General features: G+C 39.2%; 1 protein-coding gene across 1 annotated transcript in view; it reads left to right on the top strand.

Annotated features, from left to right (window-relative positions):
* Positions 1 to 19,588, top strand: part of Tmeff2 (transmembrane protein with EGF like and two follistatin like domains 2) — a 237,421-nt gene that overhangs the window by 17,948 nt on the left and 199,885 nt on the right. The window lies entirely within an intron of this gene.

Genomic DNA, 19,588 nt, shown 5'->3' with positions numbered 1-19,588 from the left:
AGGGGCTGTGTCCAGTTTCCATCCACTGTTATTAGCACATGAATGAAAGCAAAGTCAAATTCATCCTTCCTCGTTGTATTCTACATTGAAATGTTTGATTCCTTATGCTATTCTGTGATCGCAATAAGGCTGATTTTGTTTTTAGGAAACAATTTGAATCTCATGAATATAATATTTGTAACTTCATAACATATGGATGAAACATCAGTTGGAAACCACTTCCGCTATTTTTCTTTTTTTTAAATTTTTTTTACTCTTTCTTTCAATTATGGGTGATTTACAGTAACTTGGAGTAAAACAAAACCAGAAAAGCAACTTCTGAAGAGGTATTTAATTTGGAAAATAATAAAGCATATAAGTCATTTAATTCTGAGTGTATCATTTTAAATGATTGGTGTTCGTAAAGAATTACTAACGTGCGTTTATTCTTAGTTGTAAAAACTGTTTAAAATTAGGGACAAAATAGTGGTTTGTTTTTGTTTCTTTTTTATGGTATTTCTTTTTTGTAGTCTACATATCTTTGTGTTCTGGAATAAAAGGGATTTAGTTTTATTTATATGCTTTATTCCAAGATGCCAGAAATCTTAGTGACTAATTTGAATCAGAGTGTCATATATAGGTTCAATTCTCTTTTCCTTGGGTCGTAGATAAAATATATTTGAGTTGCTATTTCTGCCATACAGAAGGCAGATGTACTTCTGTATTTTGATAAAGTACTTATAACCGAAGTTTTCAGAGGAACGAAAATAAGATTCCTCTGAAATAAAAAGTGATTGAAAAACCTGTGATTGTTTGGCTAAACCAGCATTTGTAGCTGGTGACTGTTGTGCTTGGTGTCTATAGAATATATTCTCAACAATGTGTTTAGGTAATGTTTGAGTCAACCTTGCAAGCACTTCAGGAGGTTAATGGTTATTTTCTAGTTTTTTATTCCAACACAAAATTAATATTATCAACCAGTAAAGTTCATTGATCTGAATAGTGAAATGAACAAATTTACTTGGAAAACATTTATCATGTGTGATGATCACAGATGATATTATTATACCACCAGATCTAATCATTTCAAACAAAACACATCGAGTTTTAGTATTTTAGGTTGGCCTGTAATTTTCCCATCTTTTTTATTTTAATGTAATGCATATAGATATCGATAAAGAAAACATAACTTGTCTAAAAAAACCCATCAGCCTACATTTTTTAAATGAATATTACATTAGCAATGAAGATTAGACCTGGTTATCTTTTAAATAATTTAAGTTTAACCCATTTTCACAAGGGTGTATTTGTCATTTAGTGCATTTGAGGGGAGATTTTTACTACAAATAAAAGGAATATAAAGGTTTCATAAAATTTATTAACTTGTTTGGATACATTTTATAGGGAGTTTAAAAATCTTTAGCTATTGATCTGTTCATTCAGCTGAAGCTTTTCAAACGGCTAACTTTATTAGTACGATGTAATTACTGTGTGTCCCCGTGTGATCTGACAACGTGCATTCATTCATAAAGGTCATTTGTAGAGTAACAAGGAACAAACACTGGCGACAACCTTTAAAGGCCGACTCTCCTCATCCCAGGGACTGGACCCTCCTCTGGGTGTTTTTATGAAAACTCATAATATAAAAAAGATAACTCTGCACTGTTAGTTTTGAATATAAGACCTACTGTCTATGGAATTCTGTTTTCAAGCAAAATGTTTGGTTGGAAAGATGCCTGCATCCACCATCGTTTTTGAGGTAGACTCACACTTGAAAAAAGTGCTCGGGATGAGCTACAATTAACTGTGAAATATGCTGTAGGAAGCCGATGTGTGGATGGGATCCCAGAGAATTTGAGAAAATCGTTGAAAGAAAAGGATTAGTGGTTCAAGCACTTATATAGAGATTTAATGTTGTAAATAAGAAAACAGGCATATGTGGGAGGCATAATAACCTCTTATCTACCCACAGACTTCCTTAAGCAACAAATACTGCAGGAAGAAAAAGCATTAAGAAGCGTTCTCAAATCCAGGGGCATGTGGCTGGTTGAAGGATCATTTTTAACCCTTGCTTTTTTCTCAGAGTCTTTCAAAATAAGGCTATGAATGTACTTTATAAAATAAGGCTATGAATATTTTGCACTACTCTACTTAAAAAATATTTGTGGATTGCCTAGACGTTGGTGAGGTTTCTGAATATGAAAAATAAGTCCAGGAAAATGAAACCCATATTTTAACAATTGAAGTAATTTTAAATATATCATTCTACTGTATAAGAGACAGAATCTGCAATTAAGTTTTACGAGCATTTTGTGGGCAGTGTGTTGATAACAATTATAGAAACAAAATGTATCTGAGATACACTCCAGAGATAAAATGGTTATATTTTTATTTCATGAGGTAAAAGGGAGCACTTGGACCGTAGCTATATAAATAGCTATATAGTTCTAAGAAAATTCTTTCACAGATAGGTACTAAATATGCAGCAACAAAAAATTAAGCTTATATCTATTATATGCATTAAGAAAATGTAGTTTTCATGTGAATTATCCAAGTAATTGTTATTATGATAAATTTGGCATAGAAAACACCTGACATATTTTTACTTGATGAAAAATTTCCTGTGCAATTATCTTCATATAATTTTACATAGGATATCATAAAAACATTTAATTCACATATATTTTGAGTAGAACAAGAAAGGATTACAAAGCAACCACTGATCACATGGATTGCTAAAATCAAGGAAGTATTGTAAGAAGTCTGAACACTTGAAAATCATATTTTTAAATCTTTTTCTTAATGTGAACTTGATGGTATTTAGGTTGATTAGAACAAGTGTGATATAACTTGCGTGCTGTGGTAAGATTTCTAGAACTGTAAAATGGATATAACCCGGTTCTTGACACTCAAGCAGATTACATATAAATTTTCAGCACACAGTAGGGAAAAATTATGATTCTAATTATGAAAAGAATAATCCTCTGCAGAAATAAAATGTTAAGTGTACTGTAAATAACCAGGAACTGAATATTCATTGCCTAAAATATTCCTATATAAGACTAAGCAATTTTTCTCCCGCGTTGCTCTACTTGTTTCCTTTCCTGACCGGCAGTACCACTTCTCCCGTTTGCTGTCACGCTGGGACCCTGGCAGATACAGTGCTTCACCGTGGCTTTTTTCTCCACTGAGTTCACACTGCAGCCAGAGTCTGACAGACATCAGTTTACGCAGTTTCAGCAGTGATACTGATTCAGTAAAGAAATTCCACTGCGCACGCACGCACGCAAGGTTCGAGCCTTCCCTGCCACCCACACTGAGAAAGCAGGAACTGGCCTCTCGTCTGCTCTTGCACACCTGTGAGCTGTGGTGCCTCCTGGAGATGAGTTTGCAGCCATCAAACCTCCATGGAAACTTTGCCTCAGCTTTTCCTAGGTTGGAATCCATCTTTCTTTACCTCAAAGAGAAACGATACTGAGATGGAGTTGTGAAATAGAAGTAGAATGAATGAGGACCATGCAATGAAACAAAAATTGGATAATCTTTGAGAAACAAACAGGAGGAGGGAAGCAAAGTGAAAATAATGGAAAATAGAAAGGGAGGAGAAAGGAGCTTTTGTTATCTGGATGACTCTGGCAGTTTGTTTGCACACATGCGCATGATTCTACAGATGAAATATTTCCTTATCCAATAGAGAAGTAATAATTTTCTGAATATCCAAAGATTGCCTGGGACTGTGAAATAGATGCTACAAACTTTTGTCTGAGTCAGCCATGTGAGTTTTAAAAACTATATGTGGAAAGTTAATCATTATGAGCAGTGATAGAGATGGCTTGGATTATGAATCAGGAGATTTGCATCCTAGATTTTTAATTATCTTAAAGGATAGCTATTAGATTTTTACTTTTAGTCTCCTTGGAGATTCATTTATTTTATCATTTAAAGAGAATAATATCTACTTATAGGAAAGATGATCATAATAAACTAATGAAAAAACTTTGAACTTCAGAAATTAAAAGTGAAATTAAAAGAATGCATGTTACCTTATGCTCTTTTCCCACTTACTCTTAACTAAGAATATAATTTCTATGAAGAGTTTAATTAGAATTTCAGATTGTTTAATTGGTAATTTTAAGTCCATGACTTGAAATATTGGCATTGGGACAATAATAAGTCTATGAATAGAGTACAAGTCCGAGTATATAATGAAACCACTAGTCCTGCTCCTGGAAGGAAACTGGAATCATTGCTGATACCAGCAGTGAGAGAGAAAGGTATCCACAAGCGAGATAAAAAGGAACAATGGTAAAGATTTCAAAACAACAAATCATTATTCTCAGAACTACTGTGGAGGGCATGTTCCATGCATACAAAACCAACAACAGTGACGGGGGAGGGATTTACAATATGAGAGATTCTGTAGAGTTACCAGGAACAATTCCATTCCAGCTCTAAACATTGCAACATTTTTGTAGGTGGATCTGAGCTTTCTAGAAAGAAATTCATAAAAAAAAAAGATGGGAAGATTGTATGATAATTCTGCTCCATGTCCAGATATAAATTAAGTGTGACTATATTCATGCATAATTATTTGCAAAATGTTCTATGGTTTATAAAAAGTATAATCATCACATTAATTTATTTAACCGCAACAGCCTCTGACTATGTGGATGAAGATCAGAAAGACTGAGTATCTCTCCACAACCCCAAGACTAAATGTAGTAACTAAGCCAGTCCTTAGATTTCAAGAGAGGAAGCTATAGCTGTACCTTTACCCTGGCTCTTGTAGTACCTGTTTGCAATGACTATATTAGACCTTACATTCTGTGGGTTTCTATCAGTTACACATTCTACCAACAATCCTCTGAACTTTTTTCCTGTCTTATTCACCACCTTCCTATGGTCACCTTCTGATCTCAAATCATCTGTTGTATTCATTTTAGTACTCAATACTCTATGAGTTTATATTAGTGGCTACTAAGTTACCCAGGCTCTTCAGTTCATAGAATACTATGATTGCCATCTGTTCTCTTCTATTATTTTCTCCCTTTACCTGTCCATCCCTAATTCTATTCTTCTTCTGCTATAAGTCTTCATTCTGAGCTATTTTATATACTTTAAATTTATTATAAATATATATACTATAAACCAGGCATGGTGGTATGGGCTTGTAGTTTGAGCTCCAGAGAGTGGGGCAGGAGGATTGCTTGAGCCCAGGAGTTTGAGGCTAGCCTGGATAACAGTAGCTGGACTGTATGTCAAAAGATTATAGGTAGGTAGATGATAGACAGACAGACAGAGTGAATAGCAGTAGGAGATAGCAGATGAAAACAACCTGTGAGGCTTTTGGCTCTATGGGTTTCATGCTGGCTCACCACTTACCAGCAATGCGACACTGGATGGTAACTTAGACCTTGTCTTCAGTTAATTCATTGGTGACTCTGGCAGGGTTTACTAGGAAATATTCCAGGTGAAGACTTGTGTATGTGAAGTTTACAGATTGATGCTCTTAAGAATTGCGTTTGTGGAAGAGAAGAAAGTGATATTCAGAAGAGCAAGATTTTGCATTGCTTCAGTTAAAAAAAATCCAAAGCACAACCCGTATGGAATTCTGAAGATGAGATGGCCTCTACGAGTGGACCTCAGTAGAAATGCCAGGACTGGAGCTTTATAACCCCCTTCCCACTGATCACCGTTCATGTGGGCAGCTCCCAGCAGGGAGAGCATCGTAGGCCAGACGGCTTCCTCTTGCAAGACTAGGTCTGGAGCCTCAGCTATGAGCCAAGGGCCACGCTTTCAGTGGCTGAGAAGGGAAAGATGCAGACATTGCACCATGGCCTCAGATAAGGAATTTAAAATACACAGCAATGAACAAAGCAGGCAACAAATAAGCAAGGAGAAGTATAGACTATCAAGTATAGTGAGTTCCGTGTGGGAAGGAAAAGCAGAAATGAGAGGTTGCTGATCGGTTCAAGAAGGGGATGAAAGAGCAGACTTTGCAGATAAGCAAGGAAAGGCTTCTGGGAAGACAGCTGCAGATGGAAAAGCGCAGAAGCAGATGCGTGTTTGGGATAGGGTGTTAGTGGGACTGAAATGATTGTGAGGCCGCGGGGCGGATGATGGGCCTGGTAATGACCGGCCTGCTCTGCTGAGGGTCTGGCTGTGCCTTTGGGCGAGCAGGGAGCCTTTCTGAGTGTCTGGAGCAGAAGATGCAGCGGTGATCTGACTGGTGGGTTAATGTGCTGTGTTGAGAGTGCGCGGTCTTGAAGTTAGGGAGGAAGAGGCGAGACTTCTGTGATGCCAGGGAAAAGGCGAAGTTTCTGTGGCCAGTGGCACAGAGCGCAGGAGTTTGCGCTCCCCGGAGGACTCCTCTCTGCGTCAGAGGGCTCATCTCAGGGCCCTGCCCATGGGTTTTGGTTGAATAAATAGCCTAGATTTTGCTGCAGTCAAATCTGTTTGTATTTATCGTAAGATATTTTTGTATTGGAAGTTTTATATAAGATATACTTCCCCTGATTTTATATTTTCAAGCAAGCAAAAGCTTTCACTTGTTTCCAGGCAGTATTTGATGCATAGGAATATCTCTGCATGCTACAGTGCATGCCAAATTGCACTGAATTGGTTTCACATTTGGCTTCGAAAATACAGCTTTTTCGACTGTACTCAATGCACAATACATATTGTAGCATATGATTTTCAATGTGTACTTAACAAAGAGCAATTTTATTTTCTCTGGTAAATTACACACTTGTTATAGCTTTGGGATTTTAAAAAATCCAGGAATAAATAGAAAACAATATGTTTAAATAATGTTAGCAACCAGACTCAATGAGTCAAACCAAAAAGATTATTCCAGTGCCTGTCAATTCGGAAACTGGTTCTGAAATGTGTTTTAATTGTGTATTTGTTGCTAATATCTCTCTTAGAATAATAATAAAGGGGAATTAACTGGATTCTATATGCAGCTGGCCAGATGCTTTCAAGAACCTGTTCTGCAGATACGTCATTGAAACTGGATCCATGCCTTTTCAAGTAATTATTCATATAAACCTTATCTTTCCCCCCATTTTCTGTCATTTTCTCAGTTTTCTAGCAACCTATTTCTATGATTGCTTTTCTACACAGAACTATGCACCCTGCTCATATTTGGTCCCAGCCACACTGAGAGATTTTACATGATCTTGTAAGCATGGAAACAGAGCGGGAGTCTTCCCAGACCCTCTGGCTTGTCCTCCCCAGAGACTGTGACACAGAGAAAAACACGACCTCTGACAAGTACAATTTCTGGCGACTTGGTGAAAGGGTGTGCCGGGCTCTTTGGTGTCTTCTTGTCCGGTCTCGTCAACCCTTGTAGCATAGATTCAGTGCTTAAAGACTAGAGCGTTCTACAACGTTGAGGATTTTGTTATTCAAAAGAGAACCATGATAGCAATTGGAACTTGTTTATCTTTGAAAGTAGGTGTTATTTTTCCATACAATTAAAGACCAACACAGCTGGCAGTTCAGTTATTTTACTGCATCTTAAGTAGTGCACTGTTATTAAATAGTTACATTCTGGAGGTTCTTGCTTGCTCTCTTTTTGAAGTCCAGGCTGCCCAACCACATTCAGGAATCAATTCCGGAAACTCTCGTGGGCTTTCTCTAAAAGAGCTCCCTTATGCTGAGATCTGCTTTGAAATAGAATGTGGCAGAGTTATAAAGCAAGTTCAGTCCTATAAATCAGCACACTCTGGATTTTCCATTGTGAATAGTTCTCAGATCTGTATCTCCAGACCTTCTACCAATCCCTTATTTCAGTCCCTGGATAGCTCATGCCTGTAGCATTGGAAAAAAGCCTCCTAACAGGTCTGCCAGCTTCCAGTCTTGTCATCCTAAAATTTTCTTCCTTGCACAGCCAGAATGATTTACACAAAATGTTTATGTACACATGTCACGCCCCTGCTGACAGCCCAACAACGACTGCCCATCACCCTTCAGAAGTCAGTCTTCCCATTAGGAGACGCGTGACCTCCTCCAGAATTGGCCCTGTCCTCGCTTCTCTGTCTTCATCATTCATCTTTGTCACCTCAGACTTGAGACTTGGTGACAGCTTTCTCACTGAGAGTAGTTCATTATGAGACCCTATCCATTGATTTCCTACCTCTGATTTGCTAATGCTCTTCCTTCTTTGCAAAACCCTTTTCATATATTTGCCTAATATTATTTTATCTTCAGAGACTAACTTGAGGATGCTTTTCTCAATCCATGGTGGAACTAAATATCTGTCATCAATTCTCCTTTGTATTGTCAATCTGAATCTCTGAAATAATGTGCATATATGTGCCTGGAGCTGATGGTTATTAATACGCTTGTATTGGAACACAGGACTTAGTGCTTAGTAGGATCTCGTTAAATATTTGCTCACCTGAGGCTTTAACACTAAAAACAAAAAAGTATGCCTAAATTTCTAAGTGTTCCATTCAGGCTTGCATGCTACAGTTTATTTGAAATTCTCAGAGCTGAATGTGAAAAGTTTAGTGTACTAAAGTAACTGTAGAATTATTTAGCTTCACAGAAAAGGACTACAGAGCAACAACAAAATGTAAGAGCATGATCCATTCTACCAAGAGTAAGGCGAGAAAATGATTCTCAAACCTAACTGAGCCTCAGAAATAAACACCAGATTTTATACCCAGCACATGGAGCATGTTCATGAAGCCCAGGAGGAGCTTTGCAAAAAAAGGTCGCGGGCTGAGCCCAGCGCCTCTTTCCTTGCATTTCCTTTATTTTTGAAGTGTGCAGCATCCGACACCAGTACACCCACTTGTTCACTTGTTATCTATCTCCTTCTCCTCAAAGTTGGAGTGTAGGGGAAAAAAATGAAGTTATTTTAGGCTTCTAGTTAGTTTGTAGGTAATTGAGGTAATTTTACCCTTTGTGAATACTTTATTCCACATCCAGATTGCTTATTAAAACGACTTGGGTCAGAGAATAGAATCATTTGGAAATCCATTTGGTGCCTTCATTTAATTTGACACTGAACCAGTGGGAGGACCCCCCCCCTTTTTTAAAGTTTTTAAGGAATTACAATGATTACCCCTGCACATAAATGTACTTTACCCACCAAGTAACATTACTTGGAAAGTGAAACACTCGTATCACATTCTCACATTCCAAAAAGTGTAGATTCTAGAATCTTCAGCCTTCACTTGAGAAATGTGCAAAGACACATGGAGGAGGAAAATAGCTCCTCATGACATCGTGAAGATTCTAGAAGAAACGATTTCAGAATAAAGCCTCTCAGGCAGCAGAGTTTCATAGAAGTGAATATGGCTTGGTGCAGGTGCTGGAAAATAGGTGTTAAGTTAAAGGCTGAGGTGTCCACTGGCTGGGGAGTGAGGGCGACTGTGATAAACCAGGTAGTCCGTGCCTGTCTGAACATGCAAGCTGCTCTTCTGCCTTCCCAGTGACCACCTTGGGGCTCCCAGCTTAGCATGGGCATTGGGAGTGCTGCCACAGGCGTCTTCTCGTGAGAAGTCTGTGAAGCCATTTGCGTTTCCAGCAGCTTCCTCATGCTTCCCACCTTCCTCGCTCCTCTCTGTCCTGTCCATTTTCACCCCTAAGTGACCTTGGAACATTGTTGCAGTACCATGGTGCTCAGAAAAGATACTTGGACGGGATACAAAGGAGCATTTGATAGAACAACCCGGTCTGAGAAGAAAGAACTGTTCAGAGCAAAATGTCAGAAGAAGAAAACAGTGTTGGTCGATATTTTGTGGACGAAGAAATCCCATGCTCAAGTAAAGGAGCGGAAGGGTGAAGAGTTAAATAGCTTCCGGCTTCGGTATGCTGCGTTAGTTTTCTGCAGTCTGGCTCTTAACATTTCTTTCCCCATTAACACATTTGATATTATTTAATGCATTTCTCTCCTTGATTGTTTTTATACCATCAGCACATGTTTTGAGAAAAAAATACGTACATTCCAAGTGTAGATTTTCTTCCTAAATACACTGTCATGAATGTTTTTCTTTCCCATCTACAATACCATTTAATGCTGGTAGTGTATATTTCATTAGCAAAAATAGATTTCATTCCTGCTAGACAAGGCAGAGGTTGAAATCAGTGTTTCATTCTGCTGACTCCGAGACCTAGACAACCTTTCTCACTTTTCAAAGAGTGCTCTGTGGAACTCAAATGGCTTGAGCTGACGTTCTTCCAAGGGTTACCCAGGTGATTGTAATTGAGAAATGGAGCATATTTTTACTTCTTTTCTGGTTTCAGCGCTGAAAATCCTGCTCACAGAAAACTTTCTGAAAAAAACATGGTTGGTCACCCTAGCCACGCAAGATGGAGAAATCTTGCAGTAAATACTGTGGTAAATTTTGTTTAAATGGTATATTTTTAAGAACATTGGACAAAAAAATATTTTCCTAATGGTATTAATATCAAAGGGATAAGCAATCTGTGTCGCACAGTTTGGCGACCTCTGCCCATTTGTCCTTGGCGACTGCCAGAGGCTCCACGTGAACCTCAGACTCATGCTTGAAATGTCGCAAAAGCTCTCCATTGATAATCCTGTTTTAGTACTTTGAAATAGTGCTTTTTCATTCTCCGTGACAAAAATGCACCTGTCTTAATGCATATTTGAGGGGAGGTTCTCCAGGGAGGTAATCTGTTAAAAGGAAAATGTTTATAAGGTCTGTATTCCAAGTTCCTTTCATTTGCTCTTGTATACTTCTGAATGAATCTTGTGTACACGGTGGCGCATATATATGTTTCAAAACAAAATACTAATGAGGCTGCAGTTGAGGCTGTTGCTCTGTGGCCACAGAGACCTCTGTGTAATTCCCTTTTGGTGTCTCTGTGAGAACAGTAGCTGAGGGGAGGAAGGAGACTAAGACTCAGGGCAGAAGACAGAGAGGAATGCAGACATTCTCTGTGTCTGGAAAAAGAAAAGTTTGGGCTGAGAACCATGCAGTTCCACTCAACCTTTTTGTAAAAATTTAAACTTTAGGTTTTTCACCAGTAGTTTAAAGCTCCTTCTAGTTGAACGCTTCTGCACTTCCCACTGCTTCAGGAACAAGAGACAAATTTCTCTCCCATCACAACAAATCCATCTGAAATGGCAAAACTCTCATCAGCGAGCAGTAGAGAATTGGCCAAATGAATTCATGAAAGAGGCTGTGTTACACTGAAAATGTTTCAAAAAATGCATTTGTTTCAACCAACACCTAAGTTTTTTCTAAATTCATATGTATTTTCTAACTTATTCTAAGTACTCATCAGCTCTAAACATCTGAGAATTAAAAAAGTATTATTTCTGACATTTCTGGCACACAGTATCTGCTAAGAGTGCTGAGGGAGCATTCTTTTTGACAAAATCTCTAATTTTTATACCTCTGAGACAAGACACACAAAAGAAAAATACAATAGTTGCTTACTACTCCCTGAGGTTATTAGGGGAGGAAAGAGCATAGATGAAAAAGTACCTCAGAGAGTACATTAATTTTAGGTGTGTAGCTTTCACAGCGGGCAACTATAAAACACTGATAAAGCACATCTATGCTAACTTTTATATGTACGAATCACTAAAGCTCATACAGTTTATCTTATCCCGTTATGGATAAACCCAGCTGGTACTCTAAAGAAGAATGTATACTGCCTTTTATTAAGGCACTTAGGACCTACTATGTGTCAAGCATTTTATAACCACCTCTTAAATGCTCGTAATCATTTTCCAGGAAAGACAGATATCCATTGTCCTGTGCAGAATAAGAGACACAAAGACTGTTGTGTAATGCCTGTCATAAAGCCAGGATTTATATTCACGCTCACAGGGCTCCACAGTTTCCCTTTTCTCTATTGTTTTTAGTACAATCTGTTACATATTTCTAATTTAAATTTTTGTTTTTATTAGTACTGTTTGCAGTACCCAGTGATGACATTCATCTCATCGTAGGCACTTGGTACATGCACCTAACGCATCTTAGTTCTTTTTACTCCACTTACTTCTCTTGGTTTCTTTCTCATTTGTACAGTGTCTGTCTCCTTGTTTTCTATTATCTGTCTTTTATTTTGCGCTTTCATTTCTTTATACTTTGGGTTTCTCATGTGAGAGAAACCATGTGATATTTAAGTTCGTGCATCTGATTTATTTCACTTCACATTGTGGCCTCAAGTTACATCCATTTTTCTAAAAGTGACTCACATTTATTCTTCTTTATAGCAGTTGTGCAAATTAAAAATTACAACCTTTCATATTAGAAATATAGTAAATATTTGTTAACCTGACTGAGAGTAAGATACTGCTTTGAAATAGAAATCTTGCACTTACCGTCAGATCACATATGCTTTTCATTTTGTCTGAAGTGGCTTTGGCTTGCACATTGTTTGTTTGCACAAGCATATAGACACACGCTTTTTTATTCACGGTATTCACTTTGCAAGTGTTCATTAGTAATATATTACTTACAACTGTATTATATTCTATACATGCTCTGTATTGATAATATCATTATACTTTGTGCCAGGCAGGTTTTAAGTTCAAGTAAATAAGCAAAAATACTTCAGGGAGTGGTAATGCTCTTTAAAAAGTAAAACTGCTGCTATAATTCAAAGGTTCTGTGGGAAGAGTGAGATTTCACTGACGCCTTCGTCATCGGAGAGGCCAAGGTGGGCAAAGATACAGAGCCAGGGATGCCAAAGGAAAGAGAAGAGCAAATGCCCAGGCTTATAGCGAGTCCCTAGTGACACCTGAGAATGGGGAAAAGATGGATGTAGCTGGGAATGGAGACGAGACATTGTAAGAAATGTGTGCTGTGTTCACAGGCCTGCAAGGGCAGTCCTGTAATTTGGATTATATTTTCAAAAGACCCTGGCATCTTTTGGCAAACAAATGGTAGGTGATGCAAGAGTTGAAGCCAAGAATCTGGGTCAGGATGATTGTAGTGGAGAGGAAATGTGATACTGACCTGTCCAGAGTTGTGGCAGTGGAGATGGGAGGAAGTGACAGATGTCCCGGTGGCCCACGTTTACTCCAGTTACAGTCCCTTCCTCTGCGGGCTGAAATCAGTGTGAACAAGTGTTTTACGCCAGAGTAAAGAAGTATTTGAAATGAGAATGAAAAAACATGACACTACTGTCATCTGATTTTTTTCAATCCCCAAACTCTTCATGTGCACTTAACATTAAAGAATGTGTAAGTTTACATTTAAAACTCAGAAACATTCTGTAAAGATTAGCATTTAACAAGCCACAGTTCATGCACTGACCCTGTTATATTCCTCTAAGGTAATTTTCTCAGACTTTGAAGAGGGAAACAGATTGATACAGTTCTGTAGTTTTCAGCTGGTGGCTTTTCAGTGAAATCTGCATCTATTGATGTTTTTGTTTTTCATTTACTGTTTTAAATTTATAGAACTTAAGCATCATCATTGGTAGGGCAGTAAAGGTAAAATATAAAAATAGACAGCTCTATAATGTGGCCTTTAAATGGCTTTACGTATTTATATTCTATGTAGGCTATGTAGCAGATTGTGATAACAGAATCAGATATAATCAAATTGCAGCCTTACAAATATAGCGAACACCATGAAACAGCTCCCTTCTGCTGACTCAAGGAGTGGGAGTTCCATTTCTTTCCTTATACTTTTTCTGTTACAGCTTTATCACCAGCAACACCTTTGTAGCATTTCTCCTGCCTTGTCAGTGTGAATGTCCCCACAGTAGCACTTTACCTATATTTGTCATTGATTTTCTCACATTGGGTTTTCTTCTCTGGAGACAACTAATTTGAGTGGCCTGAAATATAAAATTTATGGCTCCCACCTTCAGTCCCCGGTTCGCGGGGTAGAATAGAAGTCACTTCTCAATGCAGCAAGCCACAGAGCCGTCAGATAGACTTTGCATGGCCTCTGTGGTAGTGTTTAATTTGTTTCTCTAAAGCCTACAGCTTTTCACACGTGCTTTCGGGGTGGGGGTGGGGCTCGCCATCAACCTGTGAGAGTCGGTGTGGTTAATATCTGCGGCTGTTACTGAATTTAAATGAGGCGGCAAGACCTTCCTGAGAGTGACACCCATTAGTTCGCTCTTCCTGTCTCACCTTGGCTGGGGACATCAAAGATTCTCAAATATTTGTAAACATGTGTTTTGCATTCTTCTTTCCTGGGATTATTTTAATGTGAAAAGAGCTGTTTTTTTCTGTTGTCTTTGGATTGCTCTTTTGTTTTCAAAAACTTGTTTAGCCTTTCCTCTCTTTAATACTAAATTGCAATCCTCTTTCACCCTACTATTGACAGAAGCCGTTGTCTGAATTCTTGAAGTGGGAAAAGTGTTACACCAGTAGGGGGCGCTCTTATCATGCCTATTTTATGGGTTGAGGAAAAGTTAATTTTGTGGGTTTGTGTACTTTAGGGTGGAGCTGTTTTAACTTTAAAGCCAACAGAGATTATGGGTTATGGGGAAGTTACTTCCTCTCATTGAAGAGTTAAAGTTTTCTGAAGTTTTAAATCTTAAGTAGCATAAGATTTTAAGTGGCTCTTGTTAATGAATTGGAGTTTTCAGATTGCAATATGTGGAGGCTTTAAAGCATATTAAAAGATTTCTTTTTCCTGAGCTGTTTTTTTCACATCATTTCCTTCCATAAAGTTAGACACAACACCTGGTTCGGAAGGGTTTTGTGTGTTTGTTTTCTGATGGAATGTCAATATAAACATGACAGGTGCTGGTGTGGGGAAGTGGCATAAAATTGAACTTATTTTTCTCACAGATGTCCCAGGTAATTTTGCTTTTGGGTCACTTGTCTTCCTCACTCAGTTTGCATCATGTGTAGCCTCAGAAGTACCAGGACCTTGATTAAGTAACTTGTCTATGTCTTAAGGCAGCAGAGCCTGAGAAATCCCTCTACGCCTTTGTCAGGGTGGTTGTGATTCTTCTTTGTGATGCCAGCATATCTCAGAATGCTGTCTATAATCTTGAAGTCTCTAATGTGGGGATGAGTGCTTCCTCACACTGCATTTCAGTTTTCTCCTCTCCTAGTGTGTACCGTATCTGCATAAAAGGAGTAACACTTCCATTCCTTGATCATTTCTTGCATTTCCTCGAACATCTATTTAATGTCAAGAACTAAGGGAGACACCAGAGATTAAAAAATGAGCAAGATTCATTTCTGTCCAGAACAAACTCATGACATAGGCATCCCACCTGGCACGTATCGGAAAAAGGATGGTCCATAGCCTGAGTTCTGCATCAGAAGAGCAGGACACGATTGTCTCCAACTGGTCCAAATGTGTGACTCTGCTCCTTCCTGACTCCAGCCAGCTGACTAACTGCCTACATTATGTTTAATAAATCTGAAGCTCTTTGAATTTGAAAGTGTATGACGCCCATGCTTGGATGGACATTAATTATGAAACCACATTAAGTCACACGATTTTTATCCAAATTAATGTGCAGTTTTGTAGATTAAATCTGTTTGGAACAGTAGTGGGAGAGTGGGAAGGAGAGAGCGGAGGAGAAAGTAAGGTGAAGTGGAAAGAAACGACTGAAAGGTGGCAAAATGTTCCCAGGCATTTACTGTCTCCTCTGGGTGAGCTCCACAATTGTCTAGCAATTTTCTAGCAATAAAATAGCTGTCCTGTAGTTGATAAGCCTTTAGCATGACAGAATGATGACCCTAGAATGGATTCTCGGATCTTAACAGCAGTGTGGTTCCCAAGGGCTGAGCTCTTTTCTCCTGTCTTTCCTGCACTCGGGCTTTCTGCTCTGTCGGTGTCCCCTTCTTTGGCTTCCGTGCCACCGTTTAATTATCACAGCATCCCTGATGCTACAAATGCCTCTTCTCCGTGTATCCTCTACTTCCGGTCTTGGGTTTACCTACAGTGCTCCTCTGGACACCCTCCTCCTGCCTGACCAGATTGGCTGTGGCAATGTACAGACTCCCACCCCTGGCACGCACGTGGCTCCAGAGCCCCTCAGCCCGCTCGGGCCCCTTCCAGCCTCCACGCATGACTGTGCCCTTCTCGTGTTATGCTTCCTCACTGAGCAGTGCTCCGAGGTTCCCTAAACTCGGGTTCCGCAGAGATTTAGGCCTGGCTCCGCCGACAAGTTACAGCATTCACTTTCCAGTTGCTTTATCGTTCTTGCTGTTGCTGTTGTTTTGTGATTCTGCAGGTAAATTATTACAGCCATGGTTCTTTTATTAATGAATGTTTTTAATATATTTTTATCTCCCAGGCAGCTTCTTGGTCCAGAGGAGGGCCAGAAGGCAGATTATCTAAAAAAGCAGTTTGGTAATTATAGAATATAAGCTCTGTCACTCATTTGTGTATTATGATGGAGATATTCATGAATATAGTCAACAAAGCGCATAGTATTTGAGCTGAGCTGAATGGTGATAAATTCCACCTAAGATTTGCCTACAGACTCATACTTAAAGCTCATCAGTGACTCTGAAACCAAGCTCATTGTGAAATCTATTCAGTAACTTTTTCAGTTCCACTCACTTTGACCTCCCCTCCCTAAACACACACTCGCTCCACCTTAGAGACTAAGGCACATGGGAAGCACTTTGAAGCAGTGCCCTTTTCCAGGCAGTAACATCACAGTGGAAATATCCTCAGATGACAAAGCCGCTGGCAGCCCTCACGTCCGTCTGCCCCATTGCCGAAGGCAGCAGTGACCAGGTCACTTTTACCAGCTCCATGGCGCCTCCTCATCAGGTCCTGTCGCAGACAGCCTTTCAAGTGCACCTGGTTCAGACTTTTAGGTCCCTAAAGCATTGCTTTGGTAAAAGACTTTCATTCATGAATTCAGCATTTTGTGTAATGGGCACTTGTTCAAATTCTGAGGACGTAGATGTGGACAAAACATGCAAAAGACACATTATCAGGACAGTGGAAGTTGGTGGGGCCAGGGAGTGAGGTAGGAGACGCAGAATGGTGGAAGGGGACTGCGTATCTCTAACATTTCCTCGAAATAGAGCCATGACATTCAGTACCAGGCACTCGGGTAGGCCATTGCTCAAGGGGACCACTCTGACAGTTCTTTGTATTAGATGTTGGGCCCATTCAGGGCTTGAGCTATGCAGTGGCAGTAAACTGAATATGAAGTCATTAAAAATTAAGTTTTATGCTATTCTTTTGCATGACGTGAGAGTAGCAAAAGGAGCACATTCAGTTCCCAGAATCACAGCTTCATCATAAAGATGAGTCATGTTGAACTAAAGGGACCATATTTTAATGAACCGATCTGGTTACTGTAGCTCAGCTCAGCTCCGCAGCAGCATGCCTGGGGAAGAGGACACAACCTATTTTTCAGATGAAAAATTAGTCCCATGCAGTCCTTCTGTCTCAATTGCCCTCAGGACACTCTGCTCCCCATTTCTTCCTGTATACACTCTTGCCTTGAGGTTTCCCTTCAGTACAAGTGGGAGCTGCCCCAAACAGGCTCCAATTCCCTGTTTGGCGTTTGTTAACAAATAAGAGCCACCAAATATTTATTAAGTATCCATTCTACCTACAGCACCATAGGGTTAGAAAATATCTTCTGAAATAATCTCTTGTCCTGGAAGAGGAGTTTATATTCTTCTGGGAGGGTGGAAGCATAGACACAGAGTCATCAGACTGAAGGTTGGATCATAGGGTAGTAGTCAGCTGGCCAATCTAGAAAGGGTGGGACAGGAGGGAAAGCTTAAAAGACAGGGTAGGTTTCAAATAGTTTGACTTATTTATTTATCAGTTTGCGTTCTTTCAAAATTTACAAGGAAAAGGTTTCCTGTTAAGAAGCATATGATGAATGATTATTTTTATTTCTGATTTCAGTGAATCATTTTATGAGTAGTTTTGTTAATTTTTCTAGATCTAGGAGAGGTTTCATTTTTGAATACTCAGTTTTGAGAGTCTTGTCGGTTCTGAAGCTACTATAATGTGGAGTAATAAATTACAGTGTCGGGAAACTAGAGCAGAGATAGAATGCTAATTTTCAGTATTATCAGTGTAATCATGGGTTATTTTTATGGTTTGTGGTATTCTGATACACAGTATTTTAAAGTCGATTTGAGTATAGTATCTTCCACTGAGTATTGTATAGTATTATTTTTAAAATATACTAATAAGTACCAGCTATTTATCTTTATTAATGTATATTATCTTTATTAATATACTTTATTAATGGATAAAGTGCCTGACAAGAGCATGCATTTTACATTCAAATAATAAATCTTGATTTACAAACTCGGCACCCTGTTTTGGAGGTGCAGTTTCACAAGCATATATCCAAGTCGGGATTGGCCTTCCAGCTTCAGCTTTCCTGAAGGATAATCCCACGTGACCAACAATGTCACCGTGCCATACAGCTCTTAAGGGTGTGCTCTGATCTTTTTGAAGGGCCAGTGCACAGGTACACAAATGCATTTCCTGTTCTTGTGCAGTTGGCATTCAGAGAAGAATGACACTGCCTTGTCTGCTCACTGACCCCTTCCTTCATGGACAGATGTCGGTGTGGTGCTCACACACCCTGAGTGCCAGGGAACCAGGCCTTTTGCCTCTGAGGAACTTGCTTGTAGCACAGGCCAAGGAACAAGACAGGAAAGGCCATTGGAGACGGAGGAAGTGACGTAGAGAGGTGAGGCCCTGTGGAACAGCACAGCGTCTCGGAACAACAGATGGCTTGGCAGGACTGAAACGAACGACCGAAGGAGAAAAGAGGAAGAGTACAGAGGATGCTTTCAAAGTTATTTTAAGCTGCACAATGCAGGATTTTTTTTCACACTTTAGAAAAACTTCCAATTATCAAAGATTTTATCTGTCTTTTTTGCCGTACTCAAGAAAAAAATCCTTCTGGTCACTCACTATTCAGGTGTACTTTTACTAAAATTCAAGAGAACAGGAGGAACAAGCGATATAAATAAGCTTAGAAGTACAAAATGAAGTGTCCCAGTGATTTCTAGTTTTTGTGAGTTCATTATTCCTCTTTTCAGCCAAAATAATTAGAAAACTACAGAGAGTACAGAAAGTCTTTTTTTTTTTTTTTTTTGGTTTGTGGTGCATGCTTTTTATTAAGTTGTAGTGAATTACCTCATTTAAGACAGACCACAATCTAAGTAATAGGCCGTACTCACCCCTCTTTACCAAATGGGGGAATTGAGAATAGGAAAGAAACTTTCCCACAGCTGCAGATGAGCAGGAGACAAAAGTCAGTATAGATATGTGTGTGGCTAAGGCCCAAGCTCATGGTTTTACTGTCCCGCCATGGGTTTTATGTGCTCTGTCCTGGCATTGGGGTGTAACATCCTCTGTCCCGAGGAGATTTGATGCCTTTCCTTTCAGCCACCCCCAGTGTCAGGGGGAAAAGACCTCATAATTGACTCCTCTGTGTCACAAAATTTATGTTAAATACTTCAGAAGTTGCCAGGCAGAGAATTTTTCAACTGTCTCTATCATCAGCTTCCTATACAAACTGCATCTTGGTCCATTAATCTTCAATTTAGGTTAAAGAGCAAATAAGAATATTGTGAAGTCTCCAAGTGGGACAGGGCTCTCAAGTGCGACTTTAGGAAATCAGTTAACCTCTTTCAACTTCAATTCCTTATCTCTAAAATCAACAGTTTGAGCTGATAATCCCAGAGGTCCTG

The sequence above is a fragment of the Heterocephalus glaber genome, unplaced genomic scaffold, assembly GCF_053883595.1.
Source record: "Heterocephalus glaber isolate CG9 unplaced genomic scaffold, H.glaber_assembly_v1.0 deba00001778, whole genome shotgun sequence".
NCBI classification, from domain to species: Eukaryota; Metazoa; Chordata; class Mammalia; order Rodentia; family Bathyergidae; genus Heterocephalus; species Heterocephalus glaber.
The sequence above is the reverse complement of the archived record's forward strand: the minus strand, read 5'-3'. Positions and strand labels throughout refer to the sequence as shown.